Here is a 6,307-nt window from a genome sequence, read left to right as displayed (position 1 = left end):
GCCGCAGCTCTGAGTATACAGTGTATACTGCTCATTGTGACGTCAGCACACCAGCTATACACTGCAACTACAAAAAAGAAACTAGGGGGCGGCAGAGCTTCCTGTCTGATAGGACAATGTGCTGTGTAGGGATTCCTGTCAGACCCAGCTACACCTGTATGGTTGAGGGCGGATTCCTCATCTCCCATAGTGACGGACGCTGTTATGGGGGATCTGTGGATGACGCGCTGTTATGGGGGATCTGTGGATGACACACTGTTATGGGGGATCTGTGGATGACGCACTGTTACGGGGGATCTGTAGATGACGCTGTTATGGGGGATCTGTGGATGACGCGCTGTTATGGGGGATCTGTGGATGACGCACTGTTATGAGGGATGTGTGGATGACGCGCTGTTATGGGGGATCTGTGGATGACGCTGTTATGGGGGATCCGTGGATGACGCGCTGTTATGGGGGATGTGTGGATGACGCTGTTATGGGGGATCCGTGGATGACGCGCTGTTATGGGGGATCTGTGGGTGACACACTGTTATGGGGGATCTGTGGATGACGCACTGTTACGGGGGATCTGTAGATGACGCTGTTATGGGGGATCTGTGGATGACGCGCTGTTATGGGGGATCTGTGGATGACGCACTGTTATGAGGGATGTGTGGATGACGCGCTGTTATGGGGGATCCGTGGATGACGCGCTGTTATGGGGGATGTGTGGATGACGCTGTTATGGGGGATCCGTGGATGACGCGCTGTTATGGGGGATGTGTGGATGACGCGCTGTTATGGGGGATGTGTGGATGACGCGCTGTTATGGGGGATCTGTGGATGACGCGCTGTTATGGGGGATCTGTGGATGACGCGCTGTTATGGGGGATCTGTGGATGATGCGCTGTTATGGGGGATCTGTAGATGACGCTGTTATGGGGGATGTGCGGATGATGCGCTGTTATGCGGGATCTGTGGATGACGCTGTTATGGGGGATCCGTGGATGACGCGCTGTTATGGGGGATGTGTGGATGACGCTGTTATGAGGGATCTGTGGATGACGCGCTGTTATGGGGGATCCGTGGATGACGCGCTGCTATGGGGGATGTGTGGATGACGCGCTGTTATGGGGGATGTGTGGATGACGCGCTGTTATGGTGGATCTGTGGATGACGCGCTGTTATAGGGGATCTGGATGACGCGCTGTTATGGGGGATCTGTGGATGACGCGCTGCTATGGGGGATCTGTGGATGATGCGCTGTTATGGGGGATCTGTGGATGACGCGCTGTTATGGGGGATCTGTGGATGACGCGCTGTTATAGGGGATCTGTGGATGACGCGCTGTTATGGGGGATCTGTGGATGACGCGCTGTTATGGGGGATCTGTGGATGACACGCTGTTATGGGGGATCTGTGGATGAAGCATTATTATGGGGGATCTGTGGATGACGCGGTTATGGGGGATCTGTAGATGACGCTGTTATGGGGGATCTGTGGATGATGCGCTGTTATGGGGGATCTGTGGATGATGCGCTGTTATGGGGGATCTGTGGATGACGTCCTGTTATGGGGGATCTGTGGATGACGCGCTGTTATGGGGGATCTGTTGATGATGCGCTGTTATGGGGGATCTGTGGATGATGTGCTGTTATGGGGGACCTGTGGATGACGCATTATTACGGGGGACCTGTGGATAACGCACTGTTATGGGGGACCTGTGGATGACGCACTGTTGTGGGGGATCTGTGGATGACGCGCTGTTATGAGGGATCTGTGGATGACGCATTGTTATGGGGGATCTGTGGATGACGCGCTGTTATGGGGGATGTGTGGATGACGCGCTGTTATGGGGGATCTGTGGATGACGCGCTGTTATGGGGGATCTGTGGATGACGCGCTGTTATGAGGGATCTGTGGATGACGCACTGTTATGAGGGATCTGTGGATGACGCACTGTTATGAGGGATCTGTGGATGACGCACTGTTATGGGGGATCTGTGGATGACGCGCTGTTATGGGGGATCTGTGGATGACGCGCTGTTATGGGGGATCTGTGGATGATGCGCTGTTATGGGGGATCTGTAGATGACGCTGTTATGGGGGATGTGCGGATGATGCGCTGTTATGCGGGATCTGTGGATGACGCTGTTATGGGGGATCCGTGGATGACGCGCTGTTATGGGGGATGTGTGGATGACGCTGTTATGAGGGATCTGTGGATGACGCGCTGTTATGGGGGATCCGTGGATGACGCGCTGCTATGGGGGATGTGTGGATGACGCGCTGTTATGGGGGATGTGTGGATGACGCGCTGTTATGGGGGATCTGTGGATGACGCGCTGTTATAGGGGATCTGGATGACGCGCTGTTATGGGGGATCTGTGGATGACGCGCTGTTATGGGGGATCTGTGGATGATGCGCTGTTATGGGGGATCTGTGGATGACGCGCTGTTATGGGGGATCTGTGGATGACGCGCTGTTATAGGGGATCTGTGGATGACGCGCTGTTATGGGGGATCTGTGGATGACGCGCTGTTATGGGGGATCTGTGGATGACACGCTGTTATGGGGGATCTGTGGATGAAGCATTATTATGGGGGATCTGTGGATGACGCGGTTATGGGGGATCTGTAGATGACGCTGTTATGGGGGATCTGTGGATGATGCGCTGTTATGGGGGATCTGTGGATGATGCGCTGTTATGGGGGATCTGTGGATGACGTCCTGTTATGGGGGATCTGTGGATGACGCGCTGTTATGGGGGATCTGTTGATGATGCGCTGTTATGGGGGATCTGTGGATGATGTGCTGTTATGGGGGACCTGTGGATGACGCATTATTACGGGGGACCTGTGGATAACGCACTGTTATGGGGGACCTGTGGATGACGCACTGTTGTGGGGGATCTGTGGATGACGCGCTGTTATGAGGGATCTGTGGATGACGCATTGTTATGGGGGATCTGTGGATGACGCGCTGTTATGGGGGATGTGTGGATGACGCGCTGTTATGGGGGATCTGTGGATGACGCGCTGTTATGGGGGATCTGTGGATGACGCGCTGTTATGAGGGATCTGTGGATGACGCACTGTTATGAGGGATCTGTGGATGACGCACTGTTATGAGGGATCTGTGGATGACGCACTGTTATGGGGGATCTGTGGATGACGCGCTGTTATGGGGGATCTGTGGATGATGCATTATTAAGGGGGCTCTTTGGATGACGCACTGTTATGGGGGATCTGTGGATGACGCACTGTTATGGGGGATCTGTGGATGATGCACTGTTATGCTGATCTGTGGATGACGCATTATTATGGGGATCTGGGAATGATGTGCTGTTATGGGGGGTCTGTAGATAACGCTGTTATGGGGGATCTGTAGATGACGCGCTGTTATGGGGATCTGTAGATGACGCGCTGTTATGGGGGATCTGTGGATGACGCACTGTTATGGGGGATCTGTGGATGACGCCCTGTTATGGGGGATGTGTGGATGACGCCCTGTTATGGGGGATCTGTGGATGATGCACTGTTATGGGGGATCTGTGGATGACGCCCTGTTATAGGGGATGTGTGGATGACGCGCTGTTATGGGGGATCTGTGGATGACGCGCTGTTATGGGGGATCTGTGGATGACGCGCTGTTATGGGGGATCTGTGGATGACGCGCTGTTATGGGGGATCTGTCATCTGCCTCAGATACAGCTCTGCAGACCTCAGGAGATCAGCGCTTCCCCTGCTTGTCGTCCACCTCCCCTCTGCGCTCATGGCTCCCTTACCGGCTATTATGGGAGGACGCTGGTGGTCGATTCTGAAGAAATGGACTTGACATTCAGCGCGGGTGTAATCACAGCGTACTCCCGCCTCGTTCTGCAGCTTTGATGTCTTTTATAAAAGGAATATTTATAGGGAGTTGTAATTTCTCCTTTGATGTCGAGTCCAGTGATTGATAACGTGTAATACAGCAACGATACATTACACCGAGCGAGCGGGACGGGAACACGCTGTGAAATTAGTGACCACTTACCATGCATTGACCCTAATTGTTCAGAAACTGAACTGTATGTAAAGTCGATGTAACATGATGTCAGATTATCATAAGATGTACGAGGTACAGACAGAACACACCATTATACCCCAGAGCTGCACTCACTATTCTGCTGGTGCAGTCACTGTGTACATACATTACTGATCCTGAGTTACATCCTGTATTATACCCCAGAGCTGCACTCACTATTCTGCTGGTGCAGTCACTGTGTACATACATTACATTACTGATCCTGAGTTACATCCTGTATTATACTCCAGAGCTGCACTCACTATTCTGCTGGTGCAGTCACTGTGTACATACATTACATTACTGATTCTGAGTTACATCCTGTATTATACCCCAGAGCTGGACTCACTATTCTGCTGGTGCAGTCACTGTGTACATACATTACATTACTGATCATGTACTGATCCTGAGTTACATCATGTATTATACTCCAGAGCTGCACTCACTATTCTGCTGGTACAGTCACTGTGTACATATATTACATTACTGATCCTGAGTTACATCATGTATTATACTCCAGAGCTGCACTCACTATTTTGCCGGTGCAGTCACTGTGTACATACATTACATTACTGATCCTGAGTTACATCCTGTATTACACTCCAGAGCTGCACTCGCTATTCTGCTGGTGCAGTCACTGTGTACATACATTACATTACTGATCCTGAGTTACATCCTGTATTATACTCCAGAGCTGCACTCACTATTCTGCTGGTGCAGTCACTGTGAACATACATTACTGATCCTAAGTTACATCCTGTATTATACCCCAGAGCTGGACTCACTATTCTGTTGGTGCAGTCACTGTGTACATACATTACATTACTGATCCTGAGTTACATCCTGTATTATACTCCAGAGCTGCGCTCACTATTCTGCTGGTGCAGTCACTGTGTACATACATTACTGATCCTGAGTTACATCCTGTATTATACTCCAGAGCTGTGCTCACTATTCTGCTGGAGCAGTCACTGTGTACATACATTACATTGCTGATCCTGAGTTACATCCTGTATTAAACTCCAGACCTGAACTCACTATTCTGCTGGTGCAGTCACTGAGTACATACATTATTTATCCTGAGTTACATCCTGTATTATACTCCAGAGCTGCACTCACTATTCTGCTGGTGCAGTCACTGTGTACATACATTACATTACTGATCCTGAGTTACATCCTGTATTATACTCCAGAGCTGCACTCACTATTCTGCTGGTGCAGTCACTGTGTACATACATTACATTACTGATCCTGAGTTACATCCTGTATTATACTCCAAAGCTGCGCTCACTATTCTGCTGGTGCAGTCACTGTGTACATACATTACTGATCCTGAGTTACATCCTGTATTATACTCCAGAGCTGCGCTCACTATTCTGCTGGTTCAGTCACTGTGTACATACATTACATTACTGATCCTGAGTTACATCCTGTATTATACTCCAGAGCTGTGCTCACTATTCTGCTGGTGCAGTCACTGTGTACATACATTACATTACTGATCCTGAGTTACATCCTTTATTATACTCCAGAGCTGCGCTCACTATTCTGCTGGTGCAGTCACTGTGTACATACATTACATTACTGATACTGAGTTACATCCTGTATTATACTCCAGAGCTGCACTCACTATTCTGCTGGTGCAGTCACTGTGTACATACATTGCATTACTGATCCTGAGTTACATCCTGTATTATACTCCAGAGCTGCGCTCACTATTCTGCTGGTGCAGTCACTGTGTACATACATTACTGATCCTGAGTTACATCCTGTATTATACTCCAGAGCTGCGCTCACTATTCTGCTGGTGCAGTCACTGTGTACATACATTACTGATCCTGAGTTACATCCTGTATTATACTCCAGAGCTGCGCTCACTATTCTGCTGGTGCAGTCACTGTGTACATACATTACATTACTGATCCTGAGTTACATCCTGTATTATACTCCAGAGCTGCGCTCACTATTCTGCTGGTGCAGTCACTGTGTACATACATTACATTACTGATCCTGAGTTACATCCTGTATTATACTCCAGAGCTGCGCTCACTATTCTGCTGGTGCAGTCACTGTGTACATACATTACATTGCTGATCCTGAGTTACATCCTGTATTATACTCCAGAGCTGAACTCACTATTCTGCTGGTGCAGTCACTGAGTACATACATTACTGATCCTGAGTTACATCCTTTATTATACTCCAGAGCTGCATTCACTATTCTGCTGGTGCAGTCACTGTGTACATACATTACATTACT

The sequence above is a fragment of the Phyllobates terribilis genome, unplaced genomic scaffold (assembly GCF_046119375.1).
Source record: "Phyllobates terribilis strain yellow unplaced genomic scaffold, ASM4611937v1 Scaffold_7__3_contigs__length_470593459, whole genome shotgun sequence".
Classification (NCBI taxonomy): Eukaryota; Metazoa; Chordata; class Amphibia; order Anura; family Dendrobatidae; genus Phyllobates; species Phyllobates terribilis.
The sequence above is the reverse complement of the archived record's forward strand: the minus strand, read 5'-3'. Positions refer to the sequence as shown.